A 23098-nucleotide genomic window follows, 5' to 3' on the forward strand; every position below is an offset into this window, starting at 1 on the left:
AGGGAAGATTGGGAACCTCGCCACCCCGACACTGCCCCTTCCCCGATTTCTTCTCTGCCTCTTTCCCCTGCATTCTTTCACCCTTCTCACAACCAGCATGTGCCGTCTGCCTTTTGTGTGTGTTTGTCCGTGGGCACAGTACGTGCAGGGGACAGTACATGTGCAAAGGGAGCGCAGATGCCTCTGTGCAGATGCATGTGTGGAAGTAGAGGTGGTCACGTCTAGGCCTGTGTGCGCGCACATGCTGGTGTATGCATATGCATTTGGGCCTACCCCTGGGTCTGGGCACATATATACAGGCATATGTGGATAGTATGTGTGCACCCAACTCTGTCGATATATGTGTATGCATCCATGAGCATAGCATGTGCGTGTGATTTGCAAGGGTTGCTGCATGGATGCATGCGTGGGCAGTGCGTGCTGTAGGTTTGTCAATGGCTTCTCTCTCATGGCTGAAATATGGGAAAATAACTGGATACTAAACGTTCAGGCTAAACCTTAAGGCTAAATCTGCAAGCGTCTAGCCAGTGCCTAGCCCAATCAGCATGGCTTGTACTCTCAACACCACCCTGCCCTGCTTCTACTGTATTTCCTGCTGTAAATCCCCACTCACATTCCCAGGCATATCCCTGAGCTCCCATCTAGGCCTGGTGGTGAAGGGGAGGGAGGTGCTATTGTCCTGCTGGCAAACAGATGAGCCAGCTGATAGGCACAGGAATAGACGGGCTAACTCACCATTCACTCTCTCTCTTTCTCTGCCCCCCCTCTCCTTTTGGCATCCTGGAGTCTGAACAGCTGTTTCCATGGTTACGGACATGCAAGTCTTGGCGAAGATGCATCTGTCACTGAAGTTTGCACAGTGGATGGGCGGGAGGGAGTGGAGGGGGGGAGAAATTGGCAAACTATAAAGCTGCCGTGGTTTTGGTTCATAGACAGAAGCTAGCCCGAGGCTTCCTTAGTGGCTAGGACAGGAAACAGGGGACAGGTAAAGTCAGCATGTCTCCACCAGGGAACTAGAGAACAGATCTTACCAAGTCATGAGGACATGGATGCCCTTGATACTGTCAGCCCCATGGATTGTGTTTACCCCTAGAATTTCTCACCGTAGCTACTGCCTGGTTAGTTCCACTGGCAGGAGCAGTTCTAGTATAGACAAGTCTCTGGGCAGAGGCTAGCGCGGGAAGCACCATGTCCGTCTAACTCTGCTCTGAGCAGGACACATGACATGGTGACTAAATGGAGGGCAGCCACCTTGAACCTGAGGCTTCCACCAGTGGAGCTGAATGGCCAAAGTTTAGTAAAAATTCCCTGGAGGATACAAGGCCTTGGACTGGCCCTTCAGTGTGAACATCGCACAAGAGCCAAGATGCACTCTGGACCCGTTAATCAGCATACAGTGCCACAGCTACCCTCAGTCCTTCCTGACTGGTCTCTTCCTGGACATCTACATGGGGACACAAAAACCGTGGCTGGCCTGGCTCAGCTGACGGGCTCACGGGACTTGGACTCCAGGGCTGAAAAACTGCTGTTTTGACCTTCGGGCTCAGGCTCGCGCCTGAGCGCTGGGAGGGACCTTGTGAGGATGGAGGGTGCAAATGTCTACACAGACATTTTTCACCCCATAGCCTGAGCCCCACGAGCCCAAGTCAGCTGACACGGGTCAGTCGTGACTGTGCCACGGGTCTTTTATCCCTGTGTAGATGTATCCAAAGTCTCTTCTTTCCCGCAGGGTTGGGAAAGCAGGAACCTATGGGAACTGCGGCAAGATCTCCAATGATTTTCCCTCTTAAATTGGTAGAATTTCTGAGCTGGGAATGTTTGATTTCTGTCCTGTTCAGATACATTCTCCCCATACCAAAAAGAACAGGAGGACTTGTGGCACCTTAGAGACTAACAAATTTATTTGAACATAAGCTTTCGTGAGCTACAGCTCACTTCATCGGATGCATTCAGTGGAAAATACAGTGGGGAGATTTATATACGTAGAGAACATGAAACAATGGGTGTTACCAGACACACATACTAGATCTTCTTATAAACCCAGGGAAGCCATGCCCAAATACTTTAGGTTGTAAGGGAACGCCTTTCACTGCTTCTAGACCAAAACTGAATCCTTTGCTGAGTCTGTGACCAGGCTGCATTCACAGATGGCTCAGCCTGGTTAGGGAACAATGAAGTCTCATCTACGCTACAGGCTGGAACCATGTTGTAACCGGGTCAATTGTTACTGTCCTGCAGTGGGGCCCATTGAAATCCCACAGAATCCTGAGATCCACACAGTGTAAAAACAAATAGGACCCTCCTACGGAAGGGAAGCATCAGCCATCCCAATCGTTTGAATAATCAAAAGAGGCTGATGTAATAGCCAGCTCTTTGCAGATTCAAAGCACAGAACCTCCTCCTAGCCAAGGTCCTTTCAAACCCTGGACAAGGCTTTTTGGAGAATGGGGAATGAAATGGATAATGACATTAGCATTTTAATGGCAATAATTAGATGGTACACTTAGCGCCCTGTGGGGGGGGGGAATCAATTGCACTGGGGAGACAGCCTCAAGGGCTGTATTGTCTTTAAAATGAAATCTTAGGTCCTGACTGGAGGAGAAAAGTCGCACCAGTTTAAATCAGTTTTTAAGTGATCTAGTTAAGTGATCCGATGAAGTGAGCTGTAGCTCACGAAAGCTCATGCTCAAATAAATTGGTTAGTCTCTAAGGTGCCACAAGTCCTCCTTTTCTTTTTGCGAATACAGACTAACACGGCTGTTACTCTGAAACCAGTTAAATCATCGTACCTCCCCAATGGAAAAACCATTTTAACTCTCCCTTAAATTGGGTTAGATCGAATTAAGCTAACACTATTTAAAGCCAAGGTTAAACTGGTTTAGGTGCGTCTACATTGGTTTAACCGGATCAACGAAAAAAACTGATTTAGTTAATCTGGAGCTGCTTTCCCAGCATAAGTGAGGTCTGTAACAGCAACTGAAAATCTACAAGAGAGGGCCCAGACGCCTCCAAGCTGTGGGTTTTCTGCATCTGCAGATCTATACTGTCCCTAGTTAAAGTTTCCCAGTGTTGCTAGCCCTGGGACAGCTCCAGCAAATGTTCATGATGCTGGGAGCATTGGTGTTTGAACACTGTTGCCTAATCCTGCTCAGAGCAGGGCAGCACCACACCACTGGTGGCCACTGGTGCCTTCTTTAAACTAGCCCCTTCACTACTGCGACGTGGAAGAGGGAGAGAAGAAAAGGTAGTGTTGGCAAGGCTCCCCATGTCCTCCTGACTAAGATCTAGAGCCAGACAGATTGATACTTAAAACGTGGAAGGCGCTAGGTGTGGCTGGGGCCATGTGCAGTGCTGAGGCAGGAGAGATGTCTCTGGAAAAGCACACTCAGAAGCAGGTCTTGCACCTGCTATAGGGAGGTACGTCCTAGCCATCAGCCAGCATGCCAGGGAGGTGGCACTGGTCACAACTCTGCCCCCCCTTTAAGTGTATCACCTCTGACCATGACACCGAACCCCCACCCACCCACCTATCTCTTGTTCAAGGCACACAAGCACTGGGATTGTGACTGCCTGGCCACGGGGCTCTCTTGGCACATCCCTGAGGAAGCAGCCAGGATCTGGGCCCAAGTGTCGTGTCAGGGGAGCGCTATCTTGCCCTTGCCTGAGCCAAAGGACCCCTGCATCCCCCACTGGGCTCCTGCCCAGGACAAGTTCAGCATTGACATTTCAAACCAGTTTATCCAAAGCTGTCCCAGCCCAAACAAGATAGGTTTGGCAGGGCGCAGGGTCCGAGCCCAGGGGCCTCCCCCTCTGCAGGCATGTCTTTCAGAGCCCAGTGTCCCCTCCAAAAGGGGGCCTGTCCATCCCCTACATGAACTGGGGGTACCCCATAGAGCCAGGGCTAGAGGCACCAAGCACGGCCAGCCTTAGCAGCATAGGACGCTCACCGGTTCCCTTCCAGCCCTGCCTTTCACTCGGGGGTGCTGGAAGCTCTACTGTGCCAAGTGAACCTAGGGGAAAATTCCCTGCTAAGAGACAGCTCCCTGGTGAGCAGAGACCCAATGACCCCCCCACACCCCACCCCATGGCCTCTGTGCTCCTGAAGGTCAGGAGCCAGGTGGCGGAGTCTGGAAACCTTGAGCTGCCCTTTCCCTTTCCAACACCCCGCGGAGGCACACAAGGAGGGCAGCGCACAGGTCACAGGGTCCCCGGGGGCTTCTCCACGCAGCCTCAGTCTGCAGCAGGCAGGCAGAGAGGGAGGGAGGACTTAAGGCCCGGATTGGGGGGTGGGAGAGAGAGATGGGTCCCCCATGGTACAAGCTAAGGACGTGTGTGCTCAGGCCTCGTTTCCATGGAGACCCGCACAACGGTCACATTAGGCTCAGATTCGTTTTAAAAAGGAAGTGCTTTTGTAGCCCCGATTTGTCCCGAATCACAGGCTGCTTCTTGGCTCTTTGGGGGCGAAAGGGGTTGATGATGGTAACAAAAGGGCTGCCGCCCTGTGTCGTATGCACGTGGTGTGGCTGGGAGGGGGGGGTGAGTGTGCGTGGTGTACACAGCGTGTGTTTGCTGCACGTGTGTGTGTGCAGGTGATCTAAATACCCGAAGGTAATGCCTAGTTACCAATGCCCTGAAGGGGCGTGGGGGTGCGAGGTGCCCATCATTCCCATGTATTCGCTTGTGGGGGGTACAGTGTATACGTCTGTGTATTCTGAATGATGGGTTAGATTGTACACATGCACATAAATTGTCTGTATGCGTGTCTGTGTGAGAATGTTTGTTCAAGGTTTGTGTATTTATGTGCACCAGTGTATGCATGTTAGTCTCTGTGTCTGTGCGTACAATACCTTTGCACATGCCTATGCGTTTAAGGAGCCCAGCATGCATGTATTGTATGGGCCTGTGTTATGTGTGTCTTGTGCATGTCTGTGTGCGTGCGTGCACGTGTATGTAGATGTGTGCCCATGCATGTTACTGTGCCGTGTCCCTGTGCGTGTCTGAGGTGGGGAGGGGCAGCTCTGTCTGTATGTAGCTATGCTCTGCCGCATATGGAAATGGTTCCGGTCCAAGTCCAAACGCTTGTGGCTAAGAAACAACCCAAGGGAGCTGGTTCCTGATCTGGAGCAAATGCTGCTTTCACTTCACCCCGTCTCCCCTGGCAGAGCCCAGCTAGCCATCACCAGAGTGTCCCTGTGGTGGTAGGGGACAGAGGCTCGGTGTGACAGCGGCTACGTTCAGTCTCCTTTGACTGGAGGTTTCTGCTCTCACGACCTGCGGCACCCGCTGAGCGCAGCCAGCAAACTCCCGGGCCGGGTCCACACTAAAAAGCGAGGTCGACCCAGCTACGTCTCTCAGAGGGATGAAAAAAAATTCACCCCCCCACCCGAGCGATGTCGTTAAGCCGACCTAACCCCCCCAGGGCCGACAGCACATTCTCGGGGCGGTGAGTTAACGCCAGCACCCGGAGAACCCCTCCCGCCGGCGCCGGGCGAGTCTACGCTGAAGTGACACAGCAGTGCTGCTGCAGCGTTTCCAGTGTGGACAAGCCCCTGGTCATGCTCTAAGTCTGTGCCTAAAATGGCGGCGCAGGTCCCAGTCAGGGTATTCGAGCTCCATGCTGTTAAGTTAGCAAGGCTGGTGCTGAGGACAGGGACTGGATATGTCCCCGCTCCTCCTCTGGTTGAAGCAAGATCACTCATAACCCTACTGTAATGATCCTCCGTCGTCCGTCCTGCAGCCCCCGCTATTCCACTCCTGGGGTCACCCACACAACACAGGCCTGACAAAGCACCCAACTCTCAATCTGCAGGATTGCCTGTCCTGATCCATCTCCCCAGGAGAGCTCTGCTCTGTCTCTCAATCCCAATTTGCAACACCGCCTTGCTGTTCCTGTCCTGGCTCCCGCACACAGCTCTGCTGACGCCCCGCAATCCTGACCGGCAGCCCCCCTGCTCGTCCAGCCCTGGACTGAGTCCGCTACTAATTAAATACTGGTCTGGGTTTGGGCTATGGACTAACCTCCACAATGGCGTAGACTGAAACCCCCAACCCCCAAGATTCCTCTTGGTCAGGGGTGGCCAACCCGAGCCCGAATTTACCAATGTGCCTTGCCAAAGAGCCACCGTAATATGTCAGCCGCCCCGTATCAGCTCCCCCCAGCGCCTCCCCCCCCAGGGGCAGCCCCGCCGATCAGCACCTCCCACTCCCTCCCGGTGCCTTCTGCCCACCACGACCAGCTGTTTCACGGGTGTGCAGGAGGCTCTGGGGGGGAAGGAGGAGGAGTGAGGGCACCGGCAGGCCTGGGGGAAGGGGCAGGAGCCTTGGGGGAAGGGGTGGAGCGGGGTCAGGACCTGGGGCAGAGCCAGGGGGTTGAGCAGTGAGCACCCCCCGGCACATTGAAAAGTTGGCACGTGTAGCTCCGGCCCCGGAGTTGGCACCTATGCAAGAAGCTGCATATTAATTTCCGAAGAGCTGGAGCCACAGGTTAGCCGCCCCTGCTCTTGCTTCTTTAGCAAATTCTGACCCTGATCTTCAGCAGAGGCGGGCTACAACCGCTGTCCCCTGTCATGCCTTGCCAGCGCCACGATTCACTGACCCACAGTATGCCCCTCTGGATACAGGAAAGACAGAGGAACAGCTTGAAATTCAGCTAGTGCTAAGCTGCTGTCATCTTCCCTATTCTCCGCCGTCAGTAATACCCTCCGCGGGCCACAGATCACCTTCCCCGTGACCTGTCAGGCGCAGGGAGCCGCAGGGTTTTGCTCTCAGGGGTCAGCTCAGATAAACGAGACACAGAGCAGGGTCGCTAGGCTGGGACTGCAGAAACGTGGCTGGACTGACATACGCCAAGCAGAGAGCTTAGCCGGGGCTCCAAGACACACGCATCACCCCAAGAGCTCCAGGCACTCCTGGCTGCCCAGAAAGAGAGGTGGGGGCCAGCGATTCTGAGCACAGGCAAGAATGGGAGGCGAGAATGAGATGTCCATGCAAAGAGTTTTCAGACATGCCCATCACCGTGGCATCTAGGCCCTGCTCTTTGTCAGGGATCTGCCCCGCAAGGGCAGGAGCCGAACCTGCCCTTTCATGCAATGAGCACAGAGCCCTGCGTGGGCTCCAGCCTGCACGCTGCTGTCATGGTGACAGCACTTTCAGTTTGGTTTTTAGAGAGGGGAATTTTGTTCCTGGTAAATAAGCAATTGCTGATAGGGGGCTGGGGAAGGGGGCGGGGGGGGGATTTCTGGTGGAAAGTTGTAAACAATCCACCCACCTGGTCAGGCTGGTGTGTTATTCCCCAGCACGAGGGGAGGACAGGCAGAGAGCGTCCTTTGCACAGGGCCCACCTGCGGCCTCTACTCCTCCCCCTGGAGCCACGCATCCCAGCATTGCTAGTGGCTAAAGCAGGAGAGGGCACCACCCTGGAGGTGGCCGCCGGCCCCCCTCCCCCCCCAGGGCTTAATTTGTAATGAAAGAGGTGCTCGGGCTCAAGCAATTTGTTTACATTCATCACTGATGCAGCAAGCGCCAGAGGTGCCAGGGCTATGAACTGCCACGGCCAGAGGGCAGCCCTGGCACAAATTAAACATTGCTCCCTTCCCTGCCACCCCCGGAGGACCTGAATGCAGGAAATGTTTCGCTTCAATTGGGCTAGGGGGCCAAAGTGGTACGGTCCCACAAAAGCCAGGACTGTTGGGAGGTTTGCTCTGCCAAAGCCAGCCCATGCTACACCTAACAAACAGCAAAATTCTGGCCTTTTTGGCCCAGGTGGGCTTGAGGGCAGCAGCCCTGCCACAAGCTGGGATTTACAAGGTGAACATCAGAGCCTCAGCGTGGCAGACTGAACAGCATCTTAAAAGTCAACAGTCTCCAGTGCTGCTGAATCAGGCTTGACAGAAATCCACCAAGCCCCGCAAGCAGCAGCCTGGGGCCGACAGCGGCCATCTCACGGCTGACACTATACATATAGGGCGGTCGAGAATTCTCCTATGAGCGTTTTTTCATTGGAAAACATGGACTGGGTGCAATGTAGGTTTCTCACGTCCAGGATGGCATTTCTGGTGAGTGAGTGAAAGAGCCCAGACTAGCCAACAGCCCCGTGGCCGGGGCACAGTCTAGTTTCCCGGGGGCTGTAATACTTTGGTCTAATTTTGGGTGTAAGGGTGTGGGTGCTGGCTGGTGTTGGGATCTACAGGGGGGTCAGACTAGATGCTCTGGTGGTCCCTTCTGGTCTACGATGTGGGATACGGGAGATGCAGGTTCAAGTCCCCACTCCTCATCAAGCAGAGCAGGGATTTGAAACTGGATCTCCACATCCCATGTAAATGCCCTTGGGCTATTCTGGAGTCTCTAAGGTGCCACGTTTCAGAGTAACAGCCGTGTTAGTCTGTATTCGCAAAAAGAAAAGGAGTACTTGTGGCACCTTAGAGACTAACCAATTAGTTAGTCTCTAAGGTTAGTCTCTAAGGTGCCACAAGTACTCCTTTTCTTTTTAAGGTGCCACAAAGACTCTTCCTTGTTTTCCCCTCTCTGCTTTTTTGCAGAAGATTTCTAAAGGTCTGGATTTTCTTCCGCATTGGGACAAAACCAAAGCTCAAAACCTCAATTTTTATTTTGTTATTATCGGTTTGGTTTGGTTTGGTTTTTGCAAAACAAACAGAAACCTTATTTCAGTTGAAGTCAATAGGCAGATGATGGGCCAAATCCGGACCACCCCTGATGCTTTTGAATGGACTGCAAAAATCTTTTTATTTCCTTATTATCACTATTGTTATTGCGGTGTGAAAAACGTTTCTCTCAAGTCTGGACCTTGACCAAGAAATTTGGACTGTGACAAAAAATAATTGATTAACTCCTGCCTTATTTCTTGGCCAGCCCTGCCTAAAAACATACTATAAACTTTCCCCTCATCTTTTAAAGGCTGGTAGCAAACAACTCTGTTGCCCAAAGAGCTGAAATAACATTGCCAATGTATTCAAAACATGCTGCATTGAGAATTTAGGGGATTCTTCCCTAGTCAGGAAACACATTGGATGGGACATAGTGGGGAGGGACTTTTCTGTTTCTAAGCTCTAGGACACACGGTTATTCGTCTGGAGTTGTCCTTTCCCAGCAATCAAATAATCTTCTGCATTTATATTGCACTTCTCATCCGCCAACCTTTGATCACGTCACAAAGGCGGGTCTGGATCATCCCTCCCGTTCTACAGGCGAGGAAAGCAAGGCACAGAAAGATGAAGTGACTTGCTCAAGGTGAAGATCAGCCAGCAAGGGCAGATCCTGATTTCCAGTCCCCTGTCCTGTGCATGAGGCCCCAAGTGAATTAACCCTGCGAATTCGCTGGGATTTTCTGGTAGAGGGAGCCGCAGTGACAAGGTTAATGGTGTTGACACTTCAGGGCTCCTAATTAGGCTTTAAAGTTAACAGCCCATTACCGTGAATGGGGGAGTTTGCACCTCTCGGTGCCATTTGTGGCCATCCATTGTGTCACTGCCACTCCAGAGAAAACAATCCATTCCAGAGAGACCTCAGTTCCCCCTCCTCCCTGGGCTGGGATCTGCAGACACAGGGGGACAGTCTGGCCCGACTGACACCAGCAAAGTCAGGGCTGAGCCCCTGGAGTTCTGTGCCCACCGAGCTGACCAAAGAGAATCAGTACCCCGCCTGTAAACAACCAGCCAGTTAAAAGTCAACAGTAACATCAACTTCTTTAAATGTTTTTTCTCTTTCAAGCTTAGGGCTGTTTTAAAGTCAATGCCATGCCAGTGGAGGCTGCCAGACAGACATCCCCAGACCTACAGAGATCTACAGATGCCACATGCAATGGGGCAACACAGGCCCCTCCATGATGCCCCACCAATGTGCTTCCACGGAGAAGCCACCCCTTGGAGACGGAAGGGAGTCCAGACCCCACACCTCTTTGCTGAGGCTGCTGACCAATGGGCCAACCGGTGCTGCTGGTGATAGTGGTCCTGTGAAGTGGACGCTGGCTGCACTGCACCAAGAGCCTTGGTATCAGGGAGAACAGAAACAAAGTGACCGAGATGGAACAAGGTCCAGAGAGCCATGGGTGTGGGGGGATGTGATGCTCGCCACTCCGCCTGTCCTCATCCAGCTAGGTTCTCACACCATGCTCATCACCATCACATCTGAGCGGCTTTAGTTGGCACCTATCCTCTGCCCCAGGCTTGTTCTCTCCTCCCTGGTATTTATTTTCTATACGGGCCCAGTCTTCACCTCATCATCTCCTCATCTTACTGGAAGAGGCTACATTGAGGACAACCTCCCTCTTCTCCGGACAGACTGCTACCCACCTCCTCATACACATCAGCATCAGCCTCTCATTGCTGGAGGGCCGAAGCCACAAACCTCCAATCCAGATCTTTGGAGGCAGGGTTTTGTTCCCCTCCTCTCAGACTCACCCAATAGCTGCAGCAAACTGCAGAGACCAGGAAAAGCCCCTTTGGTGGAAACTTCAAGAGATTCCTGCAGTTCTGCCCTGGGTTTCCTCTTTCTTCTACCTGACCTTTACTCATCATTCTGCAGAAGCCCCAGAAGAGTCACTTCTAGCTGCTCTCCAAAGACTGCTGAGCTGGCAGCAAAGAATAAACTGGAGCAGCTCCACTTGCTCGCTCACGGTAAAGGCCAGAGTATGGACAGAACCTTCCTGCCCTGGCGGAGCTTAGATCAGCTAGCGCCATTTCACAGGAAGGAGCAAGCACAGAAAAGACCCAGCAGGTTCTTCCACAGGAATGTTGCCCTGTTCCCAGAAGGGGAAACGGCAGAGAAGACCTGCCCCAATGCCCCCCCCAAAACACCCCCAGAGTGCCCAGGCTATTAGCGTGCAAAGCGCAGAGCTCCCCACAGCCAGACACAAAATGCTATGTTCTGCATGGCCTGTTTCCAACCCCATCTTGCTCCTACTTGAGGTCAACTGATGTTTTGCCACACGCCCCTCTCCCCTGCAAGATTTTCTGGAGCTGTAATTCCCTGTCCTCTCCCTGGCAGATTCTAGTGCAGCCCACGCCACTGGCTAGCTCTTCCCCCATCCCTGCCCTGGCCAAAACCCCTCCCCCCATCTCCACCCTCTGGCGTGCTCTCTCTCACTCTCTCCGGGATCATCAGATGTTGCTGAAAGGGAACAATACCACGTATTGTCCCTCTCTGCTCACAGGCATCAAACCCCAGCAGCACAACAAAAAGACACATTGACTGGCCTGGAGAAAGAGGCCCATACATTGCAGAGCTGCCTTTCGGGGCGGGGGAGGTCCCAGCGTGCCAAAGGGAACATCAGAGAGTGATTTTCCCGTACCCCGATCAGTAGAACTACACACCCGGGACAGATGCCACCTCGTCCGGGAAGGGGCCTTTGTCCGATGGCTGCAAGTCTGTAGTTCTCGAGCCCATTTCTGGGGGGCTCTGGTTCCCCGGAGCCAGGGTGTAATGTGATCTCAAAGGAGGCTCGGGTCTGTGGTTGCCCCAGAGTCTGTGACTCTCTGCTCTAGGGCTCCGCCGCTTAGTTTCATGATTATTTCCACTGGGGCTGGAGGCAAAAAGATGGTTTTGCTCTTGGGCAGCAGGAGCCGAGTGGAGACCAGCAGGAAGCAGGGTGAATTTGCTGGTCAGGAGATGCAGCGTGTCTGCTCCAACCACGCAGGCCTTGGGTGCACTGGACTGTCTTAGGGAATCTCCCGCCATTACACTAGCATCAGTGCAGCTCCCCTAGTGAGGGGGATGATGGGGGCACTTGTGCCGACAGGGCACTATCATTTTTATCCCTGTGTCCTCTTGCCTTGCTCCGAGCAGGGCAGTAGTAACATTAGTGCCCTGGTCTGCCCTCTGGCTACCACCCGTGGAGCTCGGGTAGTGCAGGGATGAAAGATTTTCCCAAAGAGCGTAGCACAGACGTAGCCTTGGAGGCCAGTCAGTCATGGGCCTGGAGCAGAGACCCAACAGAAAGGGACCGATTGCTGGCTGGCACATGGCAGCACTGCCAAGCCCCAGGGCCTTACTCAGGCAAAACTCCCACCAAGTTCAATAGAGGCTCCGCCGGCGCAAACACGACACAAGCAGAAGACCCCGCAATCTATTCCAACCTAAACGGAACATGAGATCTTTTCCCCGGCGCCCCAGCTGCTCCCACACGCATTCCAGCCCCATCGCCTGTAGCATCATGTCCTGGACAGAGCAGGAAAAAAAAACGGAAAACATCCTGTGGGACTGGCCAGCACGACATTCCCCATGGGCCATCTGCTTCAGTCTCAGATGCATCATCTCACACCGGGGACTTCGTTGCTATATTGATCCAGGGCTTTCCTAGGGCGTTCGCCAGGCAGGCCCTGCAGGGAAGGGATTTCTCTGGGTGTTCTCGCTAGGAGAGAGCGGCGTCCACATCAGCAGCTCCAGACAGGTCATTACCAGGCAGGACTGCTTTTGTTTGGGCTTTTTGTAGGAGCTTTGCCTCCAACTCCAATGGGAGCAGGAGCTCCAAACCTATCTGTTTTTGGCCTTGCCTGCGCAGGTGGGAAAAAAACATGGTATTGGAGGTGGATTAAGGGTTTGTGGGGCCCTGGGCCAGAGCAACTGGGGGCTCCTCCTCACCCCTTCCACCTGCAATCCCTCCCAGGCGCCCCCCATGGCACTTCTGCCAGGGAAATGGGGTCGGGGCGTGGGGACTTCCCAGCCTGGCACTCCTGCCAAGGAGTGGAGTTGCGGTGCGGGGCCTTTCCCTGCTCCCCAACAGGAGCACCGGGTGGAGTGGGGCACGGGGTGTCCCAATTGGCCAGGGCCCCTGGGCACGGGCCCTGGTGGCCCAGTGGCTAATCCACCACCGCACGGTATAACCACATCTGAAATCCTGGGGCTGAAGCCAGAGAGGGGATGGGCATCTCTTGCAGGGCTTGCAGCTCCAAAGCAATGGAGTTGCAGGTAGGCCGCAGGACTCTAATGCGCTTCATTGCATGGTTCTCCCATGGTTTTGGGGGGGCCAGTCCAACCCCCATTCTAACCCAGCCCACCCCCCACCACGTGATAGTTTGTGGAGTACGGGAAGACCTTCCCTGCACCTCTGTTGAGGCTCTAAAGGAAATCGAGTGGGATGAGCTCCATTGGGACTGAAAGTCACTTTTGTTTCCACTATAAACTTCCTTTTCAATGAGAGGATTCTGAAAACGAGCTCCCTCCTCAGCCCCCGGCTGTGATGTTCCTGCCAAAAGCTGACTGAGCAGCAGCCTTGACTGTGCCGGGCAGAGAGCTCTGCCCAATGCTCCAGAGCACCCTGACGCCCTCTCATGCTGCCTTCCCAACCCTCGCTGCCAGCTGGAAGTCATGCCTCGGTTTCTCCCCGGAGACGCATTGGCAGCCGGCCTGCTGTCGTAATGTGACCGAACCAGCAACATACTGGCTGGTCAGGGTCAGGAAGCCCGTTATCAGAGCTCAAGGGCAGCCTACGAGGGAGATAAGGTGTGTGGGGTGAGTGTCCCCATGCAACAAGCTTGTTTTCTTGGGTTGAACTGTAGCCCATGACAGCTTATGCTCTAATAAATTTGTTAGTCTCTAAGGTGCCACAAGTACTCCTGTTCTTTTTGCGGATACAGACTAACACGGCTGCTACTCTGAAACCTGGGTTGAACAGAGAGGCACAGACTGGATGGGTCATGGGATATGGAGTCTTTCCCCTCCAGCATGTTGGGTCAAATGTGGCCCAGATGAAACGCAACGGACCGTTGTTACCGGCTGGCAGCTGTTGGTGGCCTGTGGGAAAGGCACCAAGTAGGCCTCAGTATAATTCCCAGTAGTCAGTTCTCTGTAGCACAAATATCACCGCAGTTGGTCCCTGGGTGGGCAGCCTCAGCAGAGGGATCAGGGCCTGAATGGGTCCTGGAGACTGAATTCCCCTCTCCCATCGAGCAGGGATTCCTGCAGGTGAAGGCTGAGGCTCACTGGCAGGAGGTGGGCTGTGCGCAGGGCGAGCTGGTGTGATGCCGTTGTGCCCATTCTGTAGAGAAGTAGAAGACTCTGAGCTCCTGAGATGCCAGCTCGGCACCATTCGTGGGCACAGAAGGAAGAGAAGGGGCTGCAGAAAAGACACCGGCTGCAGCCTTGGCCCGCTTGGTACGCGGTGGCTATTTGATTGGGGTTGGGTCGTGTTCAAACACTTGTCCTAGAAGGCGGTAAATGGCCTCAGAGGTCAGAATCAAAGCGTCTCTCTCTTTCTCCCCTCTTGACTCACAACTGCTAGTTTCTCTAGCCTCAGCTCTCTTCTCACGCTGCTGTAAATCAGGAGTAACTCCAGTCAACTCAGTGGAGCTGCATGGGCACAAGTGACCGGGGAGATCAGGCCCTCAGTCTCTTTCTCGTACGAGTGGCCTGCGTGACAACACTCATCATGCTATAACACGCTGCCCCAAAGGTGGTGGTGCCCTGATGGGATTTGCTCATGACTTGGTCATGCCTGCATAGACAGGACCAACCCATGTCATAAGCATGTTACAGAACCAAACACCTGTGTAAACAGCAGGTTCTGTAATACAAGACACTGAGTTCTCTTCAAAAGTGCTTCCAGTGATAGGTGCTTTACAAATGCCATCGCTAGATACAAGATCACCCAGTTCAAGGCCAGTCATTCCTTATCCAGTCAAGTTGCAGTAACAACATAAGGATCCCAATTAAAAATAGATAATAGCAACAGGGGTTTTTTTCACCCATAGATCCCAAAGCACCCAACAAGCTGCTGTCCAATCAAGAGTCACTTTCCCCCCCACCATGGAGTAGCAGCCATTTGCCATGCTGCTAGCAAGCTCCCAGCAACCTTTCTCTGCACAAACCCCACTGGTATCATCAGCTGATGAAATTAGGAAACATCATCTTCGAAGCTGCCTCTGCTCCTGAAAGCCTCCAATCTTCAAACCCCTCCTCTCCCCCCTGCCTCCCCTCCGCCACCAAAACCACTCGTATTCGATGGAAATCAAACCTGCCCCTCATCCAGGTGTGTTTCAAGGACTCACAATCTGGCCATTGTTGACTTGGCTGTAATCTCTTTCCTTGCATATAACACAGAAGAGAGAGTGTGTTTGGATTGCACAACCCACAGGGTTGATTCTTTCTCCCCACTTAATCTTTTCAGTCCCTTGGACGTTGCACAGAACAGAAAGGTCACTGAGGATGCTCTGTACCAGACACCATGAGCCAAAGTTGGATGGACTCTTGAGTCTCTAGTCAAATGCTGCAGCTGCACTGAGTAACCCAACACTGTATAGGGGAGAGGGACAAAGCTGGGCTGGCTGAGCAAAATCTTATTATTCAGCCAAAATTAGGGTTGGCTTGGACCCAGGGCCCATTCTATCTGTGTGGGTGTCAGACAATTGCTCAGGCCCATCTCCACTATATAATCAATAGATCTTTCTCATGTGAACCCACACGCATCTCAGGCTCCTCACCTCGGCACTTATGGTGATTTTTGGCCCTGCTTCATTATACCCGACTAGCTCATTCCAAGCAATATCCAGCCACCCTGACTGGGAAGAAACGGAGCGATCCCATCAAAGAAAGCACATCTCTACAAATGCATCCTTGTAGAAGCCTACGCTGTACAAATGGTGTGGCAGGAGCCAGGTACAATATGGTTAAAGCACAGTTCAGACCTGCAGGGTAGAGGATAGAATTACGTTTTAACCACATTCCTGAGCCATGTCACAGGCCTGCAAGGTGCGAGGCTTCAGCAGGGTTTGGTCCGCGGCTAGTGCCAGGCTGAGCGTTTTAGTGACTCCAGCAGACAATGACTTCACAACCAGGTGCTGGAAATGGAAGCTTTTCTACTAGTTTGATTCGCTCACTCCCTCTCTCTAGGTGGCACCTACACCCACCCTGCTGTATGGCCAATCTGGGCATGTCTACACAGAGATGCTCAGCATTCAGGAAAGTTAAACTGAATTAGCTAATGGTGTGTATTTAAAGTGCATTAGTTAACACACATTACACCCCTGTGTGGACATTCTCTTCCACTTTGGAAGTGAATTGAGCTAAAGCAAACTAAACCGCTTTGCTTCTGAGCATCCACACAGGGGTTTAACTAATGCATTTTAAATTCACACCTTAAGTTAATTTGGCTTAACTTTCCCGAGCAGCACCATGCAGACACCGCTCAGTAACTCATCATTCATTGAGGTGACAGTTCCCACTCACGCTAGTGTTGAATGGGCAACAGTCTGCTCTTAATTTCACCACCCCTATCCCAGTCACTACAGTACCTTATACAGCATGGCACCTGTTCCAGTGGGTCAGGCGTGGGACCAAGAATCAGGACACTGCGTTCTAGACCCAGATCCACCACGGACTCTTGGTAAGTCACTTTCTGTTCCTATGCCTCTTCTACAAATACCAACAGCGCTTTGAAGTCTAGGGGGTTGCATGGGTGTAATTCACTAATTGCTGCAGTCGCCTCCTGGCTGCTCTCCCATTTACTCCGTCCACTCTTTACCTTCCAATCTACACTGCCCTCATTACTCTCATGCTATTACCAGGCCATTCGGTCATTCACACAAGCAGTGGGCATGATGACAACCAGACCTGTCACAGTCAGTGAGAGCTGCTGAGTGCTTAAGATGTCTGAACATCAGGTCTATTATCTAGGTATTCTGGTCCACACATAGTTTTTGCACTGGAATAGCTATGTCGGTAGGATTGTGATTTTTTTTTTACAGATATACAACCCCTAGTGTGGATGCAGTTACACCAGTATAATAATAGTACCTAGCTCTCATATAGGGCTAGGGTGCCTTATACCCATATAGCGTATTCTTCCTCCTTGGAACTATACCAGTATAAACAACTTTCCGCTGAGCTAAAGCGGTACAGTGTGGACGGAGTTAACTATCCTTTAACTATATTGAAAATGGTACAGCTTTGGAGTGCAGGCAAGGCCTAAATATGGATTTAGTAGCTGGGCAAAGACTCTGAAAGGGCCAAGGGGTGTTTGAAGGAGCTGTTCTCCACGTTCTTGCTATGCCGGTGTCAGAAGCTGTTACAATCCATCCTTTCCCAATGGCCTATTCAAAGTAGCGCAGCTTTGGCCAGTCTCTCCCTGCTGTTAGTTAATACCATTGCTATTTTTAAAGCTACATGAAAGGCTCACTCTTTTATTCTGAGTGTCACTGTTTGTGCTGGGGGGTGGGGAGGGGGAGCTGCTAACTTGGTTAAGATCCACTAGCCATGATAAGACACTTGTGAATAGCTCTATATAAATGAATAACTAACCAAACTAATTCTTACATGCAAACTGAAGGAATAACAAAGGTGGGAGGGTCAGGGTGTGTTGCTTATTAGCTTAGATTCTAAGCTCCTCCAGGCAGGGACAATGTTTGCTTCTGTGTCTTGCAGGCTGTTGGCACTTAACACATAATAAATTTGTTAGTCTCTAAGGTGCCACAAGTCATCCCTTTCTTTTTGCGGACACAGACCAACAGGGCTGCTACTCTGAAACATAAATTCATCATCCTCATCTTCTTAACTAGGCTCTGAAAGTGGAAATCAACAGAGCCATGCAGGCTTCCATGAGGTCTTTTAGGAATGATCAGTATGAGGAATGACAAGGTAGGTGAGGTAATCTTTTACTGGACCAACTTCTGCTGGTGAAAGAGACAAGCTAACCAGCTTACACAGAGCTCTTCTTCGGGTTCTTCAACTCTGCGGAACCTGAAAGCTTGTTGCTTTCACCAGCAGGAGTAGTTGGTTCCGTAAAAGATATTACCTCACCCATCTTGTCTCTCTCATATCCCGAGACCAATACAGCTACAACAACACTGCAGACAGTACTCAGAAAAGCAGCCAGACTCATCTGCCGGTCTGGTAGAAAAGCAGATAGACTGCGAGTCTCTGCTTTTCCTGCACCATAGAAATCCCGAGGAGTTTTGCAACTGGGAGCTTATCCAAAGCTTGCTGAAGTCAATGGAAAGACTCTATTGACTTCAGTGAGTTTTCCATGGAGGCCTTTTGTGCTCATCCATCTTCTCTCCTGCTTCATTTATTACAGTAATTGTATAGAATCACACTTTTTAGATAAGAGGATTTTTTTCAATTTACAATGTAAACCCCACTGTTGTTCAGGGTGCTGTGCTGCTGCTGACCTCCACCCCAGAAGTAGCTGCACTTCAGTGGTATTGTGTTTACACGCGCAAAGAGATTTGTCACTTATCATTTGCCTTGTACCAGCAAGGTACAAAACAGAAACCCAGACAGTCCATCCCCCGCCAAAAAAGTGTACAGTTGAAAGGTCAGAAGACTAGGTCCCAGATCTGCACAGATGGACTATTGCCCCCAGAATCCCATGCACATCTGGGTTGAGGATCAGAACATCTACACCACAGCGGGGTTTCCTGACACAGAGGTAAACAGGCCTGCTCCTGTTCTAATCCAGCATGTCCACCATTGCTAGGACTAGTTCTGGATAAAGGATAGACATTCAGTAGTGTTCACAAAGCCTTAGAAAACCAGGCACACATGGAAACCTAGAGGGGACTTCCTCTATTTACAAACACATTCCTTGGTGTCCTCACAGAAGACCTGGGGTTTAGAGGACAGGGATCAAGAAAGAGTAGGTGACTGGGGATCTTTTGGGATGAAAGCTACAGAAACACCAGCAAGATTTATCATATTTCTTATGATGAAAAAAAGGGCCTTTTTTCCCTCTCCCCTGCAGGTCTGCATCTTGACCTGTCTCATCATGCTACGGTTCGCCCTTTAGAAACATCACGTCTGCCTCCCATCACTTCAGCTCTGGCCCATGATTGCTGTGGCAGGAGAGCAGCGGGGTATCAAGCGCTTTCCCCCCTCAAGCAAAATGAAAGAGAGATAGGTTCTGCATGGGGGAATCACAGACGGAAAACTCGGCTATCAAAGATCTGGCGGGACAGGCTGGGTAGCATCAATGCAGCTGCACAATGTGCCCAGGGCAGCTTTGGTGGAGCAGGTTTCCCTCTTATCCCCCCACCAAAATCCCCTCTTTCCAATAAACAAGCCCCGTCATCCATATAATATCAGCCTGTTCCTTCACGGAGGAAAATCCCTGCCTAGCAAACAGCCACAGGGGAGAAGGGTGCATAGATTGTGTTTGATAACACACAGCCAGCGCTTCCGCTCCACTGCTCCCATACATTAATGCATTCGGCAGCAAAACCCGGCTCTGACAGACTGGCAAAGACAGCCCAAGACTTTCACTGGAGTAGATGAGACATAATATCCTACACGGAGCCGTTCCAGAGAGCGTGGTGTCAGGGAGACAACAACCACTCCACGGAGCTTGCTGCTACGGGGCATGCTCGTAGGAAGATGAAGGTTTTTGTGTCCCGTCCCCCCCAGCAAAATGATAACCTAATGCAGACTAAACTAAACCGCACACATAGGACAGGACACCACTTTATCTCCGCAAACACTGGAAAAGCCGAGCATTGGCCAGCATAGGGAAATCCAGCTAGTTTGATGGACATTTTCTTCCCATGCCTGTTTCCAGCCCTGGCTTTGGCTTTTCGGTCTATGACTGTAGTTGCATTTTCAGAATCCCCAGACCCTCTGCCACGAACTTGCTATCGCTAGAGAGATATGCACAGGTTTGTATAGGTTTTGCATGACAGACAGACAGTCATGCTAGGTGCGGAAGTAACAATCTCCTACAAGAACCACCCCACACGGGTAGGGGAGGCTAGACTGCTCAGGAGATTGGAGCCATTAATTCTATGCCAGTTTCAAACCCAGCTGAGTTTAGTGGTGACCCAGAAAGGTGGACTATGAACTGTAAGTGATGTTATAACTTGCACCCAGTCTGGGTCTTCAAACAACATAGCTCATATACGTAGATCCTAACCATGTGGAGAATGCATTTGGACCATGCCCTGGAACTGGGCTTTCATTAACATAACAAACAGGCTGTATTTGGGATCGGACACAGTTCTTCTGCTGGGTATCCAGCCCCATACACCCCTGTCTGTGGAACTGGGTTGGCCAGTTCTCCTGTCTCTCAGATCTCTGGACAAGGGGGACATTGGAAAGCGTATTACACCTGGTGAAAAACACCCTACAGCACTCTACCCTTTGCACGGGTAGCTGAAGCATGGGATAGCCATAATGTCCTCATTTTCCCAGAATGCACCAGTACCAACAAGGTGAGGCTGCTGGTCTGGAGAGGCCCAAAGACTGGACGCACTTGAGGTGGGGCATTCTGAATGGGATCAGTTGTAGCCCTGCATGATTGTGCATGTCAAAGATTACTCATGCTTACCGAGGTTCTAGGTATAGCGAAGATAGGACCGTCAAACGATTATTCGGTGGTTTCTCAGTCGATTCCACAGAACCTGGCACTGCCGTTGGTCTCCACGTTGGCAGCGTCAGGAGAGAGGCCAAGGAACGAATGGACTCCAAAGTCGGGATTCTCCTATCTCTACTCCAGTTATGGGGAGAGACATATTGGTGATGTGCTATGGGGGAAGCCGGCTGTGCAGTTCCCCATGCTGTACCTGTTTTGTAGATAAACAGAAGACAATTAGTCTCCACGGCTGTCAAGATGGTCCCCTTTCATGAGCACGACTGCAAAGTCACTCCAACCGCTCAAAAAGAAAATTAATTAGCTATGGTTTAATAACATTATGGATTGCACTAAAACTGACCAAAGCCAGAAAACATCAAACAAGACTGATGCCTGCTTTTGCAGAAAAGAGCAACAACTGTAACATCCAACTCCCGGGCTGTTTTCTCTTTGTGTCCCAGCAGATAAAGGGGAGGGAGGGGGTTTGCTCTCAAGTTCTTTGTTTAAGAACCAAATCTTTCATGCTGAACTCGAACATTACAGTGTGTTTACTCAACACAGTGTATGGATTCACTAGACCCACTCACCTCTTTCCAGCAAACAGGGGCCTGGCTACATGTGCTAATTCTGAAAGCATGCATGTACTTTGGCCCGTTAAACTTTTACCCCCAATCGGGGAGATTGCAGATTATGTATTCCTTATGACACCAATTCCTAAACCGAATTTTGCACCCCTTGATAATCTGTACCTTATTCCCTGATAACCAGAAACTTCTATGCTTAAACTCTGTACCGTTCTCTTGTTACTTTAATATTATCTTAATAAAATTTTTTAACTCCTGTAAATCCTCAATGGCTCCTTTGCAACCCTTGTGGCCAATTGGGCAACTCCAGATTTGAGATATGGATTAAAGATCAGGAAGACAAATAAGAAGCCACATGGCAGCCATTCAAAGGCTTTATCAACTATAAACCAAGAGTCAATAAGGACAATGTGGCCCAATATAATTAACACAGAAATATTGCTCCAGCAGGGGAAAGACAAAACATGACCTTGTTGGTAAAACAAACACAACAACCCATTGTTTTCCATCCTAGATGCTGCTGGCCTTGATCCTACACTGCTTTGTGCAGGCCGCAGCTGGGTGCGCTAGGCGGTTGCGCTCCTGGGAAGCTACATATGGGCAGTTAAAGCCAAGCATTCACGGTTTGCATTGAACCTCAAGCCCACTGACTCCCAAGACGGCAGGGTAACCAGGGGCTGGGGAGGAGCGATGCACCTATAAGCCCAAGGTAAGAGGTGATGAACAGGATGGGAGCAAAGGGGACCCCAGTCCTGCAGGAAGGAAACACTGCTGTGCAACCCACATCATAGCATGAATGAGGGCAACGTGGAGAGCCAGTAGCCAAGGACCTTATTCAAATGATGAAGACCACAGTTCAAATCATGTCTCCTTAGACATACCCATTCTCCAGCTGTACCCCATCCCTTTGCTACAGCAGCAGATGCATATGGACCACAATGCCCTTACGTGTGCCCACGTGCTAGCTTCTCAGGGTCATGAAATTTTTGGCGTCCCTACTGTGCCATGGACAAGGACGAGCAGGACCAAGGCCTACGTATGAAATTATTGATGTATCAGAATGGACACCGCCAGGTTAAACATCATCCGGGCCTGAGTTTCAGCAACGCTGAGCGCAAACAACTCCAGCTGCCATTAACGGGAGCTGTATGTGCATGGCCCTTACGGAAATGGAGCCCATGGATAGGTTCTGAAAGCAAATTCTCCTCTGCGTGAGAGCCACCCCCCTCTCCCTATTATAGGGACACCGTCCGCTTGAAATCTAGTCACATGTTAAAAAAGGAGCTTGAGGCCGTTTCAGGTGCCACATCTGCCTTGAAATTGTTGTGGTTTTACAATGACATTTTCCTAAAGATAGGTTTCAGAGTAGCAGCCGTGTTAGTCTGTATTCGCAAAAAGAAAAGGAGGACTTGTGGCGCCTTAGAGACTAACCAATTTATCTGAGCATGAGCTTTCGTGAGCTACAGCTCACTTCATCGGTATGCATCCGATGAAGTGAGCTGTAGCTCACGAAAGCTCATGCTCAGATAAATTGGTTAGTCTCTAAGGTGCCACAAGTCCTCCTTTTCTTTTTTCCTAAAGATCTTTCTCTCCCCTGTTAATGCATGAAAGTCCCACACCAACAGCAAGGGGAAACCCAAGGAACAGGGGAACTGACTTGACACAAAGTGCTGTCAAATGCACAACACAGACAAATTTCAGAGTAGCAGCCGTGTTGGTCTGTATTCGCAAAAACAAAAGGAGGACTTGTGGCACCTTAGAGACTAACCAATTTATTTGAGCATGAGCTTTCGGGTGAGCTACATAAATAAGCTTATGCTCAGATAAATTGGTTAGTCTCTAAGGCAACACAGACAAAGTGAGGGGGAAATGGAGAAAATGACTTCTTGGAGCTTTAGACATTTTAAGTGTGTGTGTGGGGGGGGGGATTGATTTGTAAGACCACACCCTACAAACTTCAGACAGAAGGGTGATTTTTAAGCAGCTGGACTAACTGGAAAACCAAAACCAGGGCAACCATCCAGTTCATTTCCCACCCTGTATGTGTTTATTTCTGGCTTTGACTCACCTGGTAGAGTGAAAACAGACTGGTCGGTTCCACTTCTGTTTCCAGCCAATTTTACTTTCACACTGCAGGTGGGGAAAGGGGGGGGGCAACAGTCTGATTGCCACGCCAATCTCTTCCCTCCCCCCGCCACGAGAGCCTCCCTTGACGCTCCGAAGTCTT

The 23098-nt window shown here is 51.1% G+C and overlaps 1 long non-coding RNA gene across 2 annotated transcripts in view; it reads right to left on the reverse strand.

Moving 5' to 3' along the window:
- The window catches only part of LOC311510159, an 82701-nt gene extending 61972 nt beyond the window's left edge, over window positions 1–20729 (reverse strand). For both annotated transcript variants that reach the window (XR_014709037.1, XR_014709038.1), the window contains exons 1-2: window positions 20649–20729; window positions 20264–20498 (exon numbers count right to left, since the gene is read on the reverse strand). This is a non-coding gene — a long non-coding RNA (uncharacterized lncRNA). The remainder of the gene's footprint in view (window positions 1–20263; window positions 20499–20648) is intronic.
- Between the last annotated feature and the right edge of the window lie 2369 nt (window positions 20730–23098).

This window comes from Lepidochelys olivacea, assembly GCF_965140295.1.
Source record: "Lepidochelys olivacea isolate rLepOli2 genome assembly, chromosome: 19".
NCBI lineage: Eukaryota > Metazoa > Chordata > Testudines > Cheloniidae > Lepidochelys > Lepidochelys olivacea.